The sequence below is a fragment of the Eptesicus fuscus genome, chromosome 23 (genome assembly GCF_027574615.1).
Source record: "Eptesicus fuscus isolate TK198812 chromosome 23, DD_ASM_mEF_20220401, whole genome shotgun sequence".
In the NCBI taxonomy this organism is placed as follows: domain Eukaryota; kingdom Metazoa; phylum Chordata; class Mammalia; order Chiroptera; family Vespertilionidae; genus Eptesicus; species Eptesicus fuscus.
The window spans coordinates 16,151,877-16,175,471 of NC_072495.1; positions in this window are offsets into that span (position 1 = coordinate 16,151,877).

The window sequence follows — 23,595 nt, forward strand, 5'->3', positions numbered from 1 at the left end:
TTCACCAGTCATTCTATGTATCACACCACTCTAAACCAGCTCTCTCTAAGCAAGGAGCTTAGTCACTTCCAGAATGTTCGGATTTGGTAAAAGGTTTCTGAAGCCTTTTCCTGAATCTGATCCCTGAAAAGAAGCTTCTGAAGTGGATGATGTCAGCTGAACTCTCTAGATGCAAATTACACTCCGCTGGTCACGTGGCTGCTATTTTTAGTCCTTACAGTACGCGATTTCTCTCAAGGACCACAGGACTATTCATAAACTATGCATAGGTCATGATGGTGCTTAATGGAGGAATAACCATTTGTTAACAGAACATTAAATGTTTAATAGGTCATTAGCATAAAATCTTTGTTAAAATTTGGGAATGTTTTCCAATATGCCTCATTCCACTAAACAGAGGCTTCGGTATTGAAATTTACAAAGGTGCCTAGTCTTTGACCCTACCAAAGTCTAGTAGGTTTTTCACCTAATTCTTTGGAAATGTCAACCTTAATCACCGTGTAAGGGTCAATTGAACAATCAGGTGTATCTATCTCCTCAGGGTCCTTTGCAAAAACATTTGGAGCAATTAGAGGCTGAATCGCTTTGTGACTGGCGGTGGAGTGGGGTGTTACTCCTTGTTAAAGAGGCGCCTCAGATTATCCTAAAGACTGCACTGGCTGGAGGAAGCCTGCCCAGTCTTCTGTTGGCATCTGCGTTCAGAATTGCTGGCCATGAAGGTTTACTTCTCCATTTCTCAGCAGGGGAACCTGAAAGAGGGTGGATAGGAACCGGAGGCAAAAGGAGAAACAAGTGGGTGGTGATGCTGCCCAGAGCTGTGCAATCAAGCTGAGAGGAGCTGCAAGGAGTAGAAAGAGCCAAACACTCCCCAAGCCAAATCCTCCCTGTTCCCATGGCCAGTTCCAGCAGGACCCACTCTGGTGCCAGGGAAAACAGAAACAGAGCTGTTCCGCAGACCAGAAGAGGAGGTCAGTACAGGGCACATTGGGACCAGTTCACAACTGCACCATTTCCTCTTCCCAGGCCATTCCATAATAGATCTGAGCTTTCTCCCTGTCTGCGGGAAGCAACTCAAGGTTTAGGGCGCTATAGTGTGAAGATTAACTCCTGAATCTTGTAAGCACCCCAAGTCTGTGGGTAAGACCCCAGCCTCAAACTCTTCTGAGACCAAGCGAAATTCATTGCAATGCTTTAATCGGAGGATGGGATGAAATATTTATTATTACCGAAACTTCTATTTTGTTTGCACACAGAACTTGTGTCTCCGTTTTACAATTACTCCCAGAGGCTTTGAACAGGGAGTATTTCTGAAAGATCAATAATAATTACAACAGTAGAGAAGAAAACAGATAAAAAATTGGCATTGCCTTTTAAATTAGATTAACTAGTGAGAGTCATAGATCATAGATATTAGGAATATTCAGTCTGGCAAGGACCTTAGGGGTTGGCTAAACTGACTCCTTTGTTTTTCAAATGAAGAAATTTACAGAGGTTAAATTACTTCCCCAAGGTAATAAGTCTAGCTGGTAGCAAAGCGGCTCCGAGAAACCAAGTCTCCTAACCCAGGGGAGAAGTTTCATGATTAGTCTTATTTGTTATCAATAACAATCAGAATAATAGCAATTACATTTCCTCCTCCAAACAGCTTGAGGTATTTTGTATTTGGAACGGAAAATGATTAATACAAACCTAAGTAAACAGAGGGTGATCATAGATTTTAAAGATGTATTTTTATACTAAAAACGGTAAACTTTGAAGCTTTGGGGCTCACATTAACATTTTCTTAGGCTAACCCGGGATATGCTTTAATTAACATCATTGATATAATCATATACACACATATATTTACCAAACCTCAGCTACTTGCATTCATCATATTGAAAAAGTCAAGCATATGCTATTGTATGGAGGCCTTTGGAAATTACATTATTCATATTCCTGCTACCTTGTAATATTTTGTATACGTTTGTATTTCTCTTTCTACTTCTCAAATGCAAAACAACCTCCCTTATGGTTATGATGAGTTACAAATCACAATATATTTATGTCAAAACATGCAAAATTTAAGATGCAAAACCCCGTGAGTTAATAAACTTATTTATAACCCCGAAGATTGTAGAGACCTTTTCACATTTACTAAACTCTGTGTGTTTTAATTTGCCCATGTAGGTCTGTCTCAAAATACATTTCCAGGGTTTAATATTCATTAAAAAAAGTAAAATGATTTCAACTACTTAATCACATTCTCGTTTAGATGACCTCTGTAGGTGTGAAGTTAATACCTTACTGAGATGAGTGGGTGAAGGAAGGGACAGCTCACATTATTGATGTTCGCTGCAGAATTTCATTAAGGAATGATTTTTTTCTCTTGCTTTTTCTTTTCTACATCTTTTTTCACATTCTCCCTCGGGAGAAAGTCTTGCAAGATCCAATTGAACCTGATACTTGACTACTTTTGTACCTTAGTAATGTGAACAAAATGGAAATGATTGGAAAGAAGTTATCTTTTACCTTTCCCTGCAATCCATTAACCTGTAAAGGGCTGCTATTAATATCAAGAATAATAAGAATTGAGGTGAAACTCCGATCGATTATATCTGTTCTTATTTGCCATTCCTCCTAATCCATGTAATGTTATTCTAGTCATGTGTTGCATGATGTTTTGCTCAAAGAAAGACCACAAGTATGACTTTGGTTCCATCTATAATAATAAAAGTGTAATATGCTAATTAGACCAGATGTCCTTCCAGATGACCTTCTAGACAAAGTCAGGGCTGCAAGGGAAGCCAGGGTCCTGGGTGCCAGAGGGAAGCCAGTGCCAGCATCTAGGGAAAGGAAGGTCTACTCTTGCATGAATTTCGTGCATCGGGCCTCTAGTATGATCATAATGCAGTTGAGAATTTCCTATTGCCTCTTTTTAACCTTTTGCACTCGGATGTCGAGTGTGACTCGACATGGTTAGCATTAGAATAAAGGAATCGAGAAAAAAGCAAGCGAGTGCAAAGGGTTAAAATATTTTTATTGGTTTTAGAGATGTAGGGAGAGTTAGAAACATCAATGATGAGAGAAAATCATTGATCGGCTGCCTCCTACATGCCCCACACTGGAGACTGAGCCCACAACCCAGGTGTATGCCCTTACCAGTATTGAACTGTGACCATGGTTCATAAGTCAATGCTCAACCCCTGAGCCATGTCGGCTGGGCTCCTACTGCCTCTTGATGTTTTAGCTGTCAGAACGTCATAGCATGACATATCTCTCACATGCTTGTGTGATGCTGGGGCAAACAAACCTTCTGTGCTGCCAATCATGTAAAAGTATAGCCTCTATAAATATGCTACGGGCTATACTTTTAATACTTGATAATGATGATAAACAGATGTCACTGGTTTATGTATTTACTATACAATACTCTAAATAGAAAGAGTAAACTCTAAAATAGAGATTTAGAGTATTGTATAGTAAATACATAAACCAGTGACATCTGTTTATCATCAATATCAAGTATTAAAAGTTTACTCTTTCTATTTATAAAAAGTAGTTTGCTGTGAAACAGTTTCCATGTGACACCTGCAGCAGCTTTACACATCTCATGTTTACACATCTCTTGATTACATTATTTTTCTTGTGCTTGATTTAATTTTGTGGTATTTTATTTGTCATGGCCCCTCCAGCCCATGCACCAAAGTCAGACAATTCAGTTCCTCCCCATATATCCCTGGTGCTTTTGGAGCTGGTGCCCCAGTGCTGGAGCTCAGAGCCAGTGAGTCTGAGTAAGTCCATGTGCTGGCCCTTTAAGAGGAATTGCCTGGGACTCCAGCAGCCCTTTGTCTCACTCAATCTCAATCCCAGCTGTTTCTCATAGCCAGAAGTTATGAGACCTCTCTTCCTAACACTGGAACCCTGGTCTGGGGGGCCTGGTGTGGGGCTGGGAAGCCTGGCTACTCAGGGGGGACCTTTGCAGCTGAGATAGTCCTTCTGATTTTTAACTGCCACACCTAGGTGTGGGATTGTGTCTCCATCCATGTTGCCAGTCTCAATGTGGCTTCTTCAGTATATCCTTGGTTATAGGACTTCTGTTTAGCTAGACTTCAGGTGGTTCTCAATGATGACCGTTCTGTAGTTCAGTTGTAATTTTGATATGGCCGTGAGAGGATGGCCATACTGCATTTACCTACACCACCACCTTGACTGGAAGCCACCTAGGTATATGACTTTGTGTTTGAAGCTACGTATCATTACAAGCATAATTTTAAAACTTTACCTTTTTGAAGTTAAAAAAAAAGGTTACAATAAACTAAGGTTAATTTATTAATGAAGAAAGAATTTTTAAAATAAATGTGGTGTGGCCCAAATATAAACATAGTCTTTAGTAGTGTGTAGTAATGTCCTAGGCCTTCACATTCACTCACTACTTACTTACTCACCTACAGAAACTTCTAGTTCTGCAAAATCTATTCTTGATAAGTGCCCTGTGCAAGTGTAGCTTTTTAAAAATCTTTTTTAAATCCCATTTTTGCTGTATCTTTTCTATGTTTAGAGATGTTTTGCTATACAAACACTTACCATTGGGTTTCAGTTGCCTACATTATATGGTACAGTAGCCTGCTGTACAGTCTTGTAGCCCAGGAGCAATAGGCTGTACTACATAGCCCAAGCATGTAGTAGGCTATACCATCTGGGTTTGTGTAAGTGAATTCTATGATGATCACACAACAACAAAATTGTCAAAAGATGCATTTCTCAGAACTTATTCCCGTGGTTAAGTGACATATGACTGTATAGAGATTGTATGTTGAAAAAAAATTGCCTTAAGTAAGATACTACTCCCAAGTCTTTATTCATGTTAGGACCCATTCTTATAATACAGCCTTTATGTTTACACTGTGTTCTAATATCTTCAGGTAAAGAGAGGTCTCAAAGAGGCTCTGCATTTCCAGATGCTTAGAAACAAGTCTCCCTTGGATGCCTCACCTTGTCATCTGTAATCTGACAAAGTGGGAGTCATTCATGGGAAGGAGAAGTGGCATGAGCTGTCTGCAGGGAACCGATCAATAGGCATGTCTGGATTTGTGTACTAAACTTGCCTTCACAGTGGCCCTGCAAGCAAGAATTAATCGGGTCTGCAGTTATTAGTGTAGCTTCTGAACTGTTTGTGCATGTGTGTGCATGTGCATGTGTGTGGATATGAGTGTGTGTGTGTGTGTGTATTTGAATATAAATATTTACTGGGTTGATTAACATGGACCCACTCTAAAGGGCTTGAAAACCATTAGTCTTCTCTTCAAAGAAATAGAGGTGCCAGATAAAACATATGAATAAAATATATGATTAAGAGCATTCATCCTATTGAGTTTTAAGCTTTTCACTACAATCTTGTTACAAGGCAGGTAGTTCTAGGAACGGAAAGATAAATTGATAGGTAGATAGATGATAGATAGATAGATAGATAGATAGATAGATAGATAAATTTAAACTAGTTGAAAAACATGATTTTATTAAAAGTACCAGTGTGACAAATGATTGCACAAATAAATTACAAGCCATGTCTTCTTATTCATTTATTTGCTCATTTATGAAATACATGTTTCTGATGGTTTGTTTCAGACCCTGTTCTCAGCATCACAGATAAATTAGTGAACAAAACAAGCAAAAGTAAATAGCTCTCATGGAGCTTATATTCTGTGTAAGAGAAAAATCAGCATTAGTCATGGGTTGTTAACAGTTCCTTAGCCATGTTTAGAATAATAACTAGTAATAGTCTAGTAAATATGCACAAATTTCTGGATTGCATAGTTTTCCAGCAACATACATACACTTTATTTTATTTTTTATGTTGAAAATTGACACACATTTATTTCAAAGAGTTATATTTGAAATGGAAACTTGCACCCAAACCTTTATCAATTAACAAAGTAAAAGATCTAGAAAGCCTTATTAATCCAGTGTTATTTCTTTAGTTTTTCTTCTCGTTTTTTTTTCTTTTAAGTGTCAACTTTATTTTTTAATTTTAATTTTAATTGCAGTTTACAATCGATATTATTTTGTATTCATTTCAGTTTTACAGCATAGGGATTAGACACACATATTCTTTAAAAAAAATCCTCCCAAATATTTCAAGTAGTACCCATGGGACACTGTACACAGTTATTACAATATTACTGACTATATTCCTTATGCTGTAATTTAAATCCCCATAACTATTTTGTAACTACCAATCTGGACTTCTCAATCACTTCACCTTTTTCATCTAGATCCCACTCCCCTTCTCCTCTGGCCACCATCAGTCTGTTCCCTGTATCTTGAGAGTTGCCTGAGTCTGTTTCTATTTTGTTTATTCATTTATTTTGCGCTTTAGATCACACATCTAAGTAAAATCACACGTTATTTGTCTTTCTCTGTCTGACTTATTTCACTTAGCATAAAACTCTCTAGGTCCATCCATGCTGTTGCAAATGGTAAGATTCCATTCTTTTTTAATATCTGAGTAACATTCTATTGTATATGTGTACCACAACCTTTGTTATCCACTTGTCTGTTGATGGGCACTTGGCTTGCTTCCATATCTTGGCTATTGTAAATGATGCTGCAGTAAACAAAGGAGTGCATACATCCTTTCAAATTAGTATTTTGGGTCCCTTGGGATAGAACTCAGAAATGGAAATGCTGAGTCATAAGGCAGTTCCATTTTTAATTTGTTGAGGAACCTCCATACTGTTTTTCACAGTGGCTGTACCAATCTATATTCCCACCAACAATGCATGAGGGTTCCTTTTCTCCACATCCTCACCAACACTTGTTTGTTGATTTATTGATGATAGCCATTCTGACCTTTGTAAGGTGATATTTCATTGTGGTTTTATTTGCATCTCTTTGATGATTAGTGACATTGAGCATCTTTTCATATGTCTATTGGCTATCTGTATGTCCTCTTTGTCCAAAGAGGACACTTCTCCAAAGTCCTCTTGTTTTTCTATGTGTGTTGTTTTTAGAGTTGAGTTTTATGAGTTCTGTATAAATTTTGGATACTAACCCTTATTGGATGTATCATTGGTGAATATCTTCTCCCATCCAATAGGGATACATACATTTTATATTTAGATTCTATAAGTTGTTTTGTTTGTGACTGGCTGAATCCCAACCCTCTATCCACTACGTTTGGTCTTGGTATGCTCAGTTAGGGACTTTCTCCATTTTCAGTTTTATGTTCCCAATGTCCACGGAGGTTGAACTGAGCAGAGAGTGCTGTATTGTTGCCTTCTGTTTGGCTTATTATCACCATGACCTCTAGATCTCTCTCAGTATCAGCTTTAAATAAATTTAAAACTCAAGTCATTGGGTGCCAGGCATTGAAAAAGAATATGGAATCTGCACTTGACCTCATATATTTTCATTCCAAGTTTATACTCAATACATCATAAGAGACAAAACAACTCTCAATAGATTCATATTTCATTTTATAGAGTTGAAGAGGGATGATCTATGTAAATTAAGATGAACTGCTGCCTTTATTGTAGGAGAAAGCTTGGCTCGCTCTGAGGAATCCTGGGAATTTGAGCTGTTAGTCATATACCTGAATAAAGAAGCTTGAAATAGTATTCAGACCCTGGCTCCGTGTTCTTGCAGAGGTTAGTTACTCCCATGTCTTTAACCAAATCATGGTTCCACATGGAGAAAAGTGATTGGCTCAATGCCAAATGCCACTAATAGTATTGACTCCACCGTCCTAGTCCCAGATGCCCTGCCATGTCTTTTGGTCTTACCAACAGATGAGTTTTCTTGCAAAAGAGGAGGTCCTTCTGGAGTCCTTGCTGAAAGCATCAACATTTATTATCATTCCTTCAAGTAAAAAAGAAAAGAAATTATTCCCATGAAATACATTCTTCTCCTGGACTTAAAGTCATTCATAGCCTGAAAGGCAAATGGGGAAAGGAGAGTTGGGTTTTATCTTATGGAAGTGTTTGATTCATCTCTACACTTGACTGGAACAGTAAATGTGTCAATTCATGTCCTTGAAGTCCACTTCATGTAGCACAACATGAGAACCTGTAACTACATTACTACAATTCCCTGCTGTGGTCTTTTAACAAAACAAGAGTATGCCTATGGTGCAGGTATATGAGCAGTAGTCACAGTGCTAATTACAGGTGTATACAGGTGTTTGTTTTTTTTAATTTACCTCTATTCCAGATGCATTAAAGGAAGAAGGTTGGGTTCTTCTGTGACTGGAGTGTCTTTTTGGAAAATTGTGGAGTCAAATTTCAGCTCCCGTGATACAAGGAATAAAACTGAATGTGGTATTAACAACAAGGGACTCATAGGAGCCCTTTGAATGTGTGATGATTATTTCTCCTTTCTTGAGTGGAAACTAAGACTAGTCTAATTCGTGTTGAAGCTATTTTTCTGCATTTTATCATGCCGCATTCATTAGGCAAGGCCTGTTTCCTAAGTGTGTGCAAATGGGCTATGTGCTGGGACTGTAGTAGTGTGTGAGGCTGAGCAGACCCTGGCCTCACAGAGCTTCTATAACTGCAGGGCACACGGGTATCACACAGACTTGCACAAACCAGGACTTAATTTCAATTCTCTGGAGCACTTGCGAGTCCAGGCTGCTGTGATTGTGTTTAATAGAAAGACCTAATGGTGTCTGATAGAGAAGGCTCCCCCAAGGAAGTGATGTTTGCAATGACACTTAGAGGGTTGCCTGGAGTTGCTTCTTCTTTATCTTACTTTGATCAAAGTAAAGACATTCTATGAATCCAAAGTATTTTCTTTTTCCTTCCCTCAAAATAAATATTTTTAATTGTGAAGCTGGATGCTCTATGATTCGAGTTATAAATGATAATAATTGTTAGAATCGAAGTAAGCATCCCAATATATTATAATGGAAGGTATACTTAGATGTTTTCCCCATCTCTGGCTCTGTCCACTCCCATCTGAGGAGTACATATGAATGTTACCCATCTCCTCTTTGAAGTAGCCTATGTAGTTTTCAGTTCATGTCCTTTTGGGAGCACTGGGGTTAGAAAGATGATGAAAGATTATTAGTGTTTCTATAACCACTGAGTCTACCACTACCCTCATTCAGGCCTCTAATGCCTCCCTCTAAGATTGGTTCACTAGCCTCCAATTAGTGTCCCTGACTCTAATCTCTTTTCTGTTAAATCTATTCTCTGTACTACTGGGCTGAGCTTTCTAACAAGCAAACCTGATGGTGACACCTCTGATGATGACTTGTTGCTTAACCATGATGCAAGACTCTTCATGATCAGCCTCCTTCCCTTGCCTCAGCCTTGCAGTAAATTCAGAAAAATCCTGAGCTGCAGCTACTGTGAACTATTAGCATTTGCTGGAGCATACCATGCTCTCCCTCACACCAGTGCCTTTCCGTGCACTGTTTCACCCACCTGAAGTGCTTTTCTCACCCTTTGATCTCTATCTTGTTAACTCTTACTTACTCTTTGGAAACAACCTAAGTAGCAGTCACTCAATGAATGGATAAAGAAAATGTTATTATATATAATGGAATATTATTCAGCCTCATAAAAGAAGGACATCTTGTCCTTTTTTATCATTTGGGTGAACCCAAAGGACACCATTAGTGAAATAAGCCCAACAGAGAAAGGCAAATACCACATGATATCAGTTTTATGTAGAAACTTTTTTAAAAATCAAATCCACAGAAACAGAGGATAGGAAAATGATTTCTAGGAGCTGGAGGGGTTGTGGTGGAGGAAATAGGTGGAGGTTAGTAAAGGGTACGGACTTTTAGTTATAAGATGAATTATGTCTGACTATCTAATGGAAAACATGGTGACTATAGTTGGTAACATGGTATTGTATAATTGAAATTTGCTAAGAGAATAGAACTTAAACAGAAAAGGTAAATATGGGAAGTGATGGATATGTTAATTAACTTGATGGGGTAATCCTTGCACAACATATACATATATCAAATTATCTCATTGTATTTTAAATATCTCACAGCTTTATGTGTCATCTACATCTCAATAAAGCTGGAAAAATTCCAATAATTAAAGTTAAATGAAATTTCAGTTTGTTAGCTACACTAGCCACATTTTAAATGTTACATAGCATGTGTGACTAGAGGTTACCACCCTAGCTATCACAATGTAAAACCTTTCCACCACTGCAGAAGGTTCTATTGGACAATGCTGGTTAGAAGGCTTGGAATGTTTATGTTTCTTCCTGTTTGGTTTTGAACTTCTTTAGGTCACATATGTTCCCCAGTGTTAGCAATGCTCAAGAGATGTTTGCTGCACAAAGTGAGTACATTTTTATTTTTTTAAATATATATTTATTGATTTCAGAGAGGAAGGGGGAGGGAAAGAGAGATAGAAACATCAATGATGAGAGAGAATCATTGATTGGCTGCCTCCTGCACATCCCCTAATGGGGATCAAGCCCGCAACCCAGGCATGTGCCCTTGACCGGAATTGAACCTGGGACCCTTCAGTCCGCAGGCTGATGCTCTATCCACTGAGCCAAACCAGCTAGGGCGTGAGTACATTATTAAGACCTGAGTTGCATATCTGTTTTTTATTGCATATATGAAAGTGAAGTATTTTTTTTTAATCCAACAAAGCGAATTTTGGGTAGGAAGGCAGAGAGAAAAGTCAGAGAAGCAAAGAAGGGCCTTGTTCCTGGAATACCTCTTGCCTCAAGCTCCCCAAAGCATCAAGACTCCAATCTGGAGCCTCATGACGAAGAACAAAGGCTGCAGAAGTTTCGAGTTTCATTCTGAAAAGCTATCCATTTGACTGGTGTTTGAATTGAGTATGAGAAGTGGTAGCAGGTGCAAACATTGCTTACAGTAACAGGCTATGTTATTGCTGCTACAAATGAAGTCCACTAGACCTTGCCACTCTGATTGGAAGGCAATATTAATGGTGGCTAAACGTTCAGTTTCTATAGCAAAGGGGAGTAAATATAGTGTAAAGTGGTAAGAGGGGGGAACCTTGGGGGATAGCACAGCTTTAAATTACTCACCAGCCATCTACCATCCCATCAGCCAGGTTAAAGATGTTGTTTTAAGCATGGATTGTTCTCTAGGGTTGCGGGATGGTCAAGAGCAATGGCCAGATCGATGAGGAACAGGTGTAATGAGCAAGGGAAATCTGCTTTCCTTCAGCAAAACAAATAGGCCTCTGGGTCCTCAAACCTGTTAATCAAAAACAAACAAACAAAAAAAACCCAGTCCAGCCTGTGTGGCTCAATGGTTACGTGTCAACCTATGAACCAGGAGGTCAAGTTCTGATTCCTGGTCAGGGCACATGCCTGGGTTATGGGCTCAATCTCCTGCAGGGGGCGTACAGGAGGCAGCCGAATAATGATTCTCATCATTGATGTTTCTATCTCTCTCTCCCTCTTCCTTCCTCTCTGAAATCAATAAAAAAATATTAAAACAACAACAAAAACTGAGTCTGAAAGAAGGGAACATAAAAGAATAAAAGTTAGTTTTTTAGGTTGTTGCTTTTGTTTTATTTCTGAATACAGTTGCACTATACGGTCTAATTCTGTACTGAGTTTGTGGCAAATATCCAATGATCCACTTTCCACCCTTTTAAAGTTGGAGATGTTTGTAAGTTGTCTTGGCTGTTTCAAGCCTCCATTCCCAGGTAGACAGTGGTAATTAGTGTAGCTTCCAAAGTTTGAATTAAGCCCTAGAGTAACTCTGAATTTTGAATGACTCATTATTACTGGCAGATATAGCTGGATTTATATAATTTAATAGTTAGTTCCATCTTTCTTTGTTCTTCTTCCTCCATTGACTTTAGAAATTTAATTAATTAGGAAAAAACGTATCACATAATGTTTATAATTCGAGATATAGCTATTTGACAAAAACAAACAAACAAACAAGCACAACAACAAAAAAAACAAGCTACTCTCCATATCATTAGCTGAGTTAACGGTACAGCCAGACCTAGGTGATGTTTTGGAATTTTTTAAAGTGCGAATATTAATAATAACACAGAAACACACACACACACACACACACACACACACACACACACACACCCTTAATCCCACCACCCCAAAACAACTTTTCTTGTTCGTGCCTATAATTTTCCCCTATTTGCCTACACACGTACACATCTTGCCAACTGCACTTTTATATACGTTGCATTCTGCTTTTCCCCTCAATATTACGTTTCAAAGATTTTTATAAACTCAGTTTTGGAGGCCGATGATTCTGGTATCATCTTCTGCAGTGTGAAGAGGCATTTACTGCCTAAGGAAACTCAACTCCTCATTTCAGGCTTCTGTCAGTCTCCACTGACAGCGTTTAGGAAGAAGTGGAGGCAAGAAATAGAAAGTAACCCTGTGGGCAAGAAGACCAGAGCTGCCAGGTCCTGCTGTATGACAAGACATCTCTGGAGAGACCAGGATGGAAACCACACAAGTTACTGAGAACAATTTCAGAAACTGGAGAGCCTTCAAGTGTAAGAAAGAAAGACGTTAAGGAAAGTGTGGTCTGGAGGAATCTGTTCCTTTCTTAAGAAAATGTGGACAGGGTGGTTAGCTAAGTGGGTGTGTATATTTCCAAAAGGATACCTACCATCTTGGCCAGGGAAAGAGGAGACCACCAATCACACTGCACTGGAGGGAAACAGGCGAATTTTGTTCTCCAAAGCTAAAGGCTTTTGTGGAAGCGCCCTCCTTATCCTGGCTTTGATCACTGTCCTTGTCTTGACCCTGAAAAAAGGGTCTTTACGGATCTTCAGGTAGCTGAGCCATGCAGCTTCTGAAATACTGCTCTTAGGAAAGGGGCATCGCAGACACACCTGTATTCCACATGTGGATTTTTGCAGTCTCCTCACCAGTTCAAGGGATGCAAGCAAGATAGACTGTCTACTTTTTTTTCCTCCTCGGCTGCCATACTGGAATGTTTTCTTGGGATGTGACTCTCAGGAGGAGAGAGGTCTAGGTAAATCATAGAGCTGACGATGCACTGGAATTTAACTCCGTTTTTGGCTTTGGTAACTTAGGCCTCAGTCAACTTAAAATCAAATGTTTGCTTAATTGGTGGGTAGAGCAATGAAAAGAGTAAGACCCGTGCTTTTTCTTTTCTCTTTTTATTTATTTATTTTTTAAAATATATTTTATTGATTTTTTTTACAGAGAGGAAGGGAGAGGGATAGAGAGTTAGAAACATTGATGAGAGAGAAACATCGATCAGTTGCTTCCTGCACACTCCCCACTGGGGATGTGCCCGCAACCAAGGTATATGCCCTTGATCAGAACTGAACCTGGGACCCTTCAGTCTGCAGGCTGACGCTCTATCCACTGAGCCAAACTGGTCAGGGCTATTTTTATTTATTAATTTAAGAGAAAGGGGAAAAGAGAAATATTAATTTGTTTTTCCACTTATAGATGCATTCATTGATTGATTTTCTTATATGTGCCCTGACCAGAGAGAGAGCCCCCAACCTTGGCATATTGGGAAAACACCCTAACCAACTGAACTACCCGGCAGGGCCAGACCTGCCCTTTTCTTGGTGCCTCCCCAAGCACGTCTGACTTAGTTACAAAGGGTGTTGTCATACTGGTAGGATTGTCGCTTGCCTGACTGAATTCTCAGAAAGAGCCCGAGGGGGATTTTCTCCTAATCCCAGGCTCCTGGGTTATGCCAGGCCCTCTTTGCCTGCCCTTGACATTCCAGGTTCTCTGGTTCTTTTCTTATGAGACTGGATTCTGTGGGTGGCATCTAAGATTCCTTTAGTTCTAAAGTTTTACATTTCTGTGACTGGGGTGTGGCTGGCCTCCACAGTGAGGATGACTTAGATAGAAGCAAATGCGAGGAGTAGGGAAGGAGCTAAAATTCATCAAGGGCTTTCCATGTACCGAGCACCGTGTTGAGCACTGCGCTTGTGTGATATGCTTTAGTCCCTAGCTATGGGGTTTAAAAGTCCTACTCCAGCCAGGCCAGCATGGCTCAGTGGTTGAGCGTCGATCTATGAACCAGCAGGTCATGGTTCTACTCCTAATGGGGACACATGCCCAGGTTGTGAGCTTGATCCCCAGTGTGGGGCGTGCAGGAGGCAGCCAATCAATGATTCTGTTTCATCATTGATGTTTCTATCTCTCCCTCTCCCTCTCCCTTCTGCCGGAAGCCAGTTCCAGCATGTCATAATTGCAAGAGTTTCATCAAAAGGTTGTTGGAACTTGGGGACTCAACAAGGACTGAGTCACATATGTAATCACCTGTTGGAATGACTAAAGGCATTTCCCCCAAATCTGAATAGGATGATTGTTTGCTGCCAGACAGCTCAGGGCATCTTAATCTACTTGTTATTGCCTCCTCTTGGCCAAATACCTGAACAGCCACAGGCTATTCCCCAATCTGACAATGCTTCTGTAGAAACCCTACCCTTTGAAGTGTATTATCTCCACCTTGCCTTAGGACAAATTGTGTTAATAAAAAGCAAGGGGTCCTGAGACAAGGAGAACTAAGAACTTAGCTCCTTTAGCTAAAGCTCCTCTGACCCCCAATGCCTTTCAAAATCATCTTTCATTTTTGGACTCCTACTTAATCTACATACAGCCTTTCTCCAGATTGCTGAACACTTCTTAATGCTGGAACAAGAACCCCGGCACCCTTCCTTTCTGGAAACAATAAAAATATTTTTTTAAAGTCCTACTCCCAATATGTGATGGAGAAAGTGATAAATAACTGTCCAAGTCTTACAACCAGGATTCCACAGAATCAAGAGAGGGAGCACAACTTTCTTTGACTCCCACTCTAATTCTCCTTCCTTGGTACATGCTGCGCACACCCAACTAACGGCATGGCCTGGGCCATCTGCTCATGCAGAATCTCCAATCTGAGGCAGGAGAGTGGACAGCAGCAGAATACGGGTGATGGGAACAGGTTTTGCATTTACTGTATAATTTAGATAGAGATCAGAGGAATGCCTGTGAGAGATTTTTGTGCTTTAACTTTTATTCAATGAAAAGTATAAAGACATCATTAAAGCTACTATTAATAGAATCTCATAGTCTCATCATAAAATCTGAAAGTAGTTATCGTAATCATTACATGTTTTATTCACACATAACTATTTCACTATATTTATAATTACAGTCTTCATGTCACTTTTGTATAGCTGTTTTTATTTTTATTTTTTATTTTTCAACTACAGTGTCCTTTCAATATTATTTTGTATTGGTTTCAGGTGTACAGCATAGTGGTTAGACAATCATATACTTTACAAAGTGTTTCCCCCCCTCCCCCAATATTTCTAGTACCCACCTGGAACTATACATAGTTATTGTGATATTATTGACTACATTAACAGTAATATTATTTCATAACCATTTTGAGAGGCACTTTAGCTGTCCCACTGTGTCATATTATACCTCTCATTCCCTCTGTCTAACACATGCAGAGCATATGTCCAAGAATAAACTACTTGAAACTAAATGACTATTTTTTTCTAATGAACTTCTTTTTGGAATTGTTTAAAAACTGAACATATTGATTCGATAGAAATGAAAGCATATTAATGCTATAGAAGTTAAGATGATGAGAGTTTCAATTCTCTCTCTATGTAAATATATCCTTCCTTTCTTTTCCTTTTCAAACAAGGCATTTGTGGCTGATTCACTTTGCAAATAAGTGTACCTTTGAGTCATTGATCATATATGTTGGCATAATGTCACATCTAAATTTCATTAGCTTGATAAGAAGCCTATGCATTTTTAGCTCTGTTTGCCATATACAAAAGTACATTATATCCGTAGACATTTGGAAAACAAAGGCTTCAGTTAAAGTCTAACTCTAATTAGGAGAGATAAATGGCGCATTGTGTGGGAGGAAAAGCCAGGAACCATCACTCACTGTCACAGGTTTGCCTTATTAACTTGATGGCAGTTTGTTGTGTAGGATGAGAGGAATATACACGGGATGCAGACCATTTTCATGTGTATCATTGCCCTGACCAACCTAGACCTGCAAGCTAATCAGTTCCAAAAAGCCTATAATCTGTGGGCTCTTTCATTTATCCCCAGAGAATGAGCAGTATAAAGTTGTCTAGACGGTAGCAAGGTTTTACCCCCAGCTATGTGGTACCCTGTATAGGTTTACAGCCAAGATGAGCTACCCCAAATACCAACAGAACTCAGGTGCTCCGAGTTTGGCCCTTGCCCTTGGTGACCAAGGTCACTTGTATTATCACTGCTGCTTATTGCAAATCGGATCTGTCCGGTTTCCTGTATGTTCTGCCACGGCCTTCCTAACGATGTTTCTCTTTAACTGGCTGTCTGATGATCACAGGTGGCCTTAGGATGTGGACAGTCATTGGGGAACTGAAACGGGTAGAGAGCTGAAACCCTGTGTCTGCCAAGGACCTCCCTCACTTCATCCCCAGGTGCTTCCATCAGAACCTGTGCCCTTTATGGGTATAAAAGTAGGGTTTCCTGGCAGGCCCGAAATAGTCTCTGCTGTGCATGTGACCTAGGCAGAGCCCTGCCAGCTGTCAGGCATAGAACTCCACCCCTCCCTCCCCCCAGCAACTCGTGGGGCACAAATCAGCCTCCACAGGCCCTGATGAAGGTGTGCCCCTGACTCCACAGCTGGTCAGTTCCTGGGCACTGCCCAATGCTTGACTCTGAAGTGCTGAGCTGTGTAAGAAACCTCTCCTTCCAGAAGCCTCAGGCCCTCCAAGCTGTGGCTGAATTGGTGACAGTTGTGTGCGTGAGCCCAGAGGGCCTTGCCTGCGTGTTCAGTTCAGGATTGCTTTCCCCTGAGCTTTTTTTATTTTTTTTTCTCTAAATATACTTTTACTAATTTCAGAGAAGAGGGGAGAGGGATAGAGAGCTAGAAGCATCAACGATGAGAGAGAATTATGAATCGTCTGTCTCCTACATGCCCCCTACTGGGGATTGAGCCCACAACCCGACATGTGCCCTGACCAGGAATGGAACCGTGACCTCCTGGTTCCTAGGTCAATGCTCAACCACCGAGCCACACTGGCTGGGCTCCCCTAAGCTTCTAAATGTCTTCTCTCTACCCCCACAGAAGATGGTTAGCAGTCTGCCCATTTCCATTTCTTTTTCCTTTGACCACACCTGGCAGAGTAGAGGCCCCTCAGAAATAATTGCAAGTGTGGGGGTGACCGGCCCAGCCAGTGTATGGTGGGTGGGCAGCTCAGTGTCTCAGCAAACCCACAGAGCATTTCCCTAAGGCGCTGTGGTGCCACACAAAAGGGTTGGGGTTGGGAATTTGGGGGGGGGGGGGGGGCGTTCAAATTCCAGCTTTTTCATGTAGTATTTTGTGATATTGCACAAGTCACCCCACTTCACTGTGTTTCAAACTTTCTATCTATCAAGTGGTGATCATAATGCCTAAGTTTCAAAGTGTTTGTTAATAATAAATGAAACAAGATCGATTACAGTAACTGTTACGTAGTAAGCTCCCAATGAATATCAGCTAAATAATATTAGCTAATGTAATCATGTGTAAAACCCAGCCTTATGGAGTATGCTTCATCCATGCTAATTATAGTTACTGATAGTAATATTATCATGCACCTGTGTGATGCTACCCTTAAAGGAAATGGTAATAAGGCCTCAGGGAGCAAGCAGTTGACTAGGTGGCCAGCTAAGAGAAAGCAGAGGTTCTTGTAGAAAAAAGTGTGAATGGACACAAGAGAGGATCAGGAGGGGCAGAAAAAACTATTGTCCACTGAGCCGGACCTACAAAGGCTCAGGAACATACACTTGGAGCAGAGTACATGTCCAAGGCTGGCGTGTGGGGGAAGGAAGGACCAAGAGTACACTTTTAAACTGGCAAGAAACTGCCTATAGTTAGAGCAGTTTCTGCCGAAAGCCAGAAGACATGTTTTTTGATTCCCATGTAAAAATACAATGTTATTTTCAGATTCTAAAATGAACTCTCAAGATGTGGGTTTATCCCAGGACAGAAAAAAAAATGGATATATGGTAGCCCAGACAGCAGGAATAGTTGAAGGAGCTTTCAAAGATGTAATGCAGTATATGACATACATAGTCTTCATGCTGTACATTCCACCACCAGAACCTTTTTATCTTATAACTGGAAGCTGTACCTTTGATCACCTTCACCCAACTCCTCCATGCCCTGAGATAATATGATACTTGTTTTTCTTTGCCTGAGCTAGTTCACTTAGTATAATGCTCTCATGGCTCATCTATGGTGTTGCAAATGGCAGGATTTCCTTATTTTTTTATGGCTAATAATTTTTATTGTATATGTGTGTGTGCTTCTACAATACATATGTATTTTCCTTATGCACTTATTTGTTGATAGACATTTAAATTGTTTCCATGTCCTGCCTATTGTATATAATGAGCATGGGGTGCAGGTAACTCTTCCGGATAGTGATTTCATTTGCTTCAGATATATATGCAGAAGTGGAATTGCTGGGTCATATTTGCTAAGAGAAAAGATCTGCAAAGTTTTCCTCACAAGAAAAATAATGCAGTATGTGAGGTGATGGATGTTAACTAAACTTATTGTGGTAATCATTTTGCACTATCCTATCTAATAAAGAGGGAATATGCTAATTGAACCTCATACCATCAGAAAGATGGCGGCTCCCACAGCCAATAAGGAGGGAATATGCTAATTGACTGCCCGTCCTCAAAGATGGTGGCTCCCACAGCCAATAAGGAGGGGATATGCTAATTGACTGCCCTGTCCCAAAGATGGTGGTGCCCACAGCTACAAGATGGCAGTGCCTAGTCCCCTCAGCCCAGTTGGGGTGGCAGGCTTCGTGCACCTGCCTCCGGAGTCCCTCAGCCCCCCAGCTACCCAGGGCCAGCCTGAGGCTCAGGCAAGCCTCAGATGGTGGCTGCCCAGCCTCCCAGGGCCAGCCCAAGGCACAGGCAAGCCTCAGATGGCAGCTGCCCAGCTGCCCAGGGCCGCCCAAGGCTCAGGTAGCCAGGACCAGCATCAGAGGTGTGATGGGGCCTCACCTTCCCCTGATCGTTGGGCCGCCTCCCGCCCCTGAGGGCTCCTGGACTGTGAGAGGCAGGCAGGCTGGGCTGAGGGACCCCCCCCCCTCCAGTGCATGAATTTTCATGCACCGGGTCTCTAGGTATATATATGTGTGTATATATATATACACACATATATATACACACATATATACATATATATGAAATCATTAAACTGATATAATGCACACATTAAACTGATATAATGCTATACGTCCATTATATTGCAATAAAAATGAGAAAATGAGATAATTGAATGGAAGTAGAAACAGAGTGTGTGGGAAGGTTTGGCATCTTGCCACTTTTGATCTCTTCCATAATTCTGATGCCTTGCCGATTATGAAACACTTTAACCACACCATATTTAAGGCTATTAATGGCTTGATAGATAGCTGGATTCCTGCAGAGGAGGAGGTCCAGAGTGGCTATCTGATTTGTCGAAAATCTGACAGGAGGTAATTAAAGAGCAAGATCAGGGCTGAAATCCAAGCCTATAAGTGCAACATTCAGCCTCCTATTAAATTATGAAGATGTGATGGTTAAACTGTATTTTTAACTTATTTTCATTTTGGAATCGTATTCTTTGGCCTCCCTGAAATTCTCTACTTTAAGTAGAGGTCACTGCTGAGCTGGAGTAGACAAGGTGATGCAAGTATCTATACTTGACTACACACTGTAGGCAAGACAGTAAAAGAAAATAAACTGTATGGCAATTTTTTATAAATATTAGTTTTTTGTTGTAATCAATATTCAATTTTAACATATCATACTATAGTTAGAATCACAACTCACTTGACAATCAGGCTAAAAGCATAAATTGAGCCAAAAAGGAGGGGTGCTAGGGGTGGGGGAGAGAAAAAATAAGGAGGAGTATTGTTACCTATTTTTCCACCAGTTATCTTTGGGATTAAAATAGAAAGAATTTGAAAGACCATATGGTTAACAGATGCTATTTAAAGGGTGCTTAGGATTCCTGGGTGGGTGAGGCATAGGCGTCCATGGACTCAGTATCACCTTTGCGGAAGCAGCCTCTGCAGCAGGCGCTCGGGCACTGATGTGATCTACAGAGGGAATCCTTGTTGTAGGGGAATAGGCCCCTGATCTCTCTTTTGATGGGTCCTTATACAGTTAAGGCCTTCCAGTGACAATATACCTCATCTAGAAGCACAAAGATTGTGGTGCATAAATGAGCTTGTGATTCCATGGAAATAAGTACTAACCTCATAAACCATCCAGTATAAGCATGGGAAGGGAGGTTTATTCAACTTCCTTATTTCATATATCGGTCTATTGGAAGGTCAAGAGGTTATTTGACTTACCAAAGGTCACTCGGTTAGATGATGGCACATCCGTGACCTCAGTCTAGTACTCGACCCACCATTCTACACTCTCTTCTTTGCTCATAGTTGCACATTGGATACACATTGTGTATCAGCCATTGCTTTCTCTGGGTTGGTATTTAAATTCAACACTGCCATGGTGTTATCTGCATCTAGAAGGGTTCAAGAATCTGGAGAAGGGGCTGTGAGTAAATTAATAATACTAGATATGAAATATAAATTTGGGAGTCATTTTTGGGGGAGCCAGGGAGGCTTAGCTTTAGTAACTAAGTTCTCTGAGTCTCTGGACCCTTCTCTTTTTATTAACACATTTTTCCCTATAGCAAAGCAGATATACATATCAAAGTTTAGGTTTGGTAAACAGTAAGATTATCAGGTTGGGTGAACTGCCCTCAGCTGTCTGGCAGCAGGCAATAATATATGCAGATCTTCAGGTTTGGGGAAATGCTTTCAGCTATTCCAGCAGCAGGTAATATGATGCAGCCCTGCTGAAGCCTCAAGTTCCATCAACCTTTTGATGAACTTCTTGCATTATTATGACATGCTGGAATTAGCCTCCAGCACAACACAACACTCATTTATTGAGCCTCTACTCTTGTTCAAGCACTGTGCGAGCAAGGCCCAGGACATAAGACACAGGAGCCACACTCAAAGAGTATGCAAGGGAGAGATGGAGCAGAATCTGGTTGATGCTGACTGTCTCCAGACTGTTGTAATTTTTCCTGCAGTCGTTGAAGTTTCCAGCTACACTCCATTACTTGATATTCATAATACTCATTGGTCTCTCACAAACTAACATTTTATTTTACCTTTTCAATTTCCTCTTCACATCCTCTTCACCTTTGTACCACCACAACATTGCTTACATTGTATTTTTTTTAATCACAGATGCCTCTCTCTCTCTCTCTCTCTCTCTCTCTCTCTCTCTCTCTCATTTTATGACAAATACTAGAATGTTCTATCATAAAGATTTCCATGCTTCTCCCCTACCTGTATATTTTTTCCTTCTACTGAATTCAAACACCCCATATACATCATGTTTATGCCATCTGTAACTGTTCATTTTATATTATACTTACGAATGTATAGATCGTCTCCTTTACCAAGCTTTAAATCCTTGGAACAAAACTGTGAGTCTGCTTTATTTCCATATCTGTATCATGCCTAGAAGGCTCATCACATGGCCAAGCCTCAATAGTAGTAGTGTTAACTTAGTCTAGAGCTGGTGTAATATATTTAATTCAGTTCGACACTCACGGATTGAATATTTACCATAAGCCTGCTGTGGTGATGGAATATTAGTTTTTTATTAATCATTAAAGACTCAACTTTGAGATTATGGATGAGATTGCTCCTTTTGACATTATCCATGGGCTAAATCCTCAGGAAGCTGAGAACGCTCTTAGAAATCATGGCAGCAGTGATATGTCCATCAAGCAGATCTAGGTTTGTTTGTTTGTTTCAAGATTGCACCTTAGAGAGCATTCTGTACATGGGATGACACTTCTTTCTTTCTCAAGCTACATGTGCAGGGAAATGTAAATGAACCTTGGTTCTTCTTGATTCTCCAAACTCATTAACTCCAGTTCAAGTGTTTGGGTAATTGTTCTGAGTGAGAAGCAGTATTTTGCTGTGTATACTTGTGTACCTAGCTAATGCTGAGTTCACAGACTAGAAGGGGAAGCCACTTTGCCAACTTCCTTCTTTCTTCATAGGGAACTATTTTCTCAAGGCGAGGTTGTGTGTTTACAATCTCTCTCTCTCTCTCTTTCTTTTTTATTACTATTTAAGCCACTTTCTATAGAGTTCCCATTCATTGCTTTATTGACTCTTCTGTACTAATGGCATTTACACGTAACCTTGTTAATTAATACCCATCCCGCTTGGTATGACAACATTGATTCCCAGTGGCAGGGAACAAAAATGGGAAACACGTTTCAGTGGATTGCTTAGGATTCCTCCTTAGTAGAGCAGGGTTCTGGCTGGCTTTTACTTTCTTTTTACACCATTCTTTTTCTAAATTTCTATGAGTGTAAAACCAGTCATGTCCAATAGGACGGCATAATGTAGTCAGAGCCCAGGATATATCTATACCAATTGTAAAAATTACCATTGGCAATGCCTTTTACATTTTACAATGTTCTTGCACAGGGATTACCTCACTAGCTTCACACACAACAACCATTCTTTTCAAGACACTATTGATGAGAAAGCTGAGGTTCAGAAATGGTGAATGGTCTGCTCAGGTTTATATAGTCAGTAGGTTATAGAGTCAGGATATGAGTCCAGATATTTTATATCACAAAAGCCATTTTTAAAATGTCTATATGACTCTGAATTCTTCTGAAAGTAGAGTATATGTAGCAATTCTGTAATACCAGTAAGTATCCAACAAGTTCTAAATTCCACCAATAAACAGAGCCTTCAAGCAGACCTTGGAATGCGTGTGCTTAGTCAATATGGGGTAGAGTAAGCACCACAAATTAGCGATGGAGGGGTCAATTATGCAATAAATGGTACTGGGAAAATAAGCTAGGTTTATGAGAAAAAAGAAATCAATTTAGATCTTCCACTAAAACTAAACATCAACATAAAATCTAGATGAATTAAAGACTTTCATTAGGAATAAAATAAATTGGAAAACATATAAATGAATAATTGCCCAATCCTTGATAAGGCAACATTTCCATGCTTAAAACTAATGAAAGATGTCTCAAAGGGAGCAATCAATATACTTGACTGGGTAAAATTTTAAACTTATTCATGTCAAAGACATAAACAACAAATAATAAAGAGAGAAAACATTTGCAACATGTATGGGATAAAAACCTTAAAACCCTTAATATATGAAAAGCTCATATCAACCAATGAGAAAGTCACTAAAACAGATAAGAGAAAATAAAGGCGGAATATAAATGTGTGAAAATGTGTTAAACTATTAATCAAAACTATGAAATCACAGCAAGAAGTCACTATTCAAAATTAGGTATAAAAAGTTGTAAAGTTCAGTGAGATAAACATTCATCCCTATACATATACATAAATTGATAGAGCCCTTCAAGAATACAATTAAGCAGTATGTATAAAGAATAGCCACAATATGTATGTTCTTTGGCCTAGTAATGCTGCTTTTGGGAATTTATCCCAGAATAAATTAGAGATGTGAACAAAGATGTATACATCAAGTATCGATCACAACCTAATTTAAGGTTAGAACAGAAAGCCTGACTGTCATAGTCATTATTTTATTCTC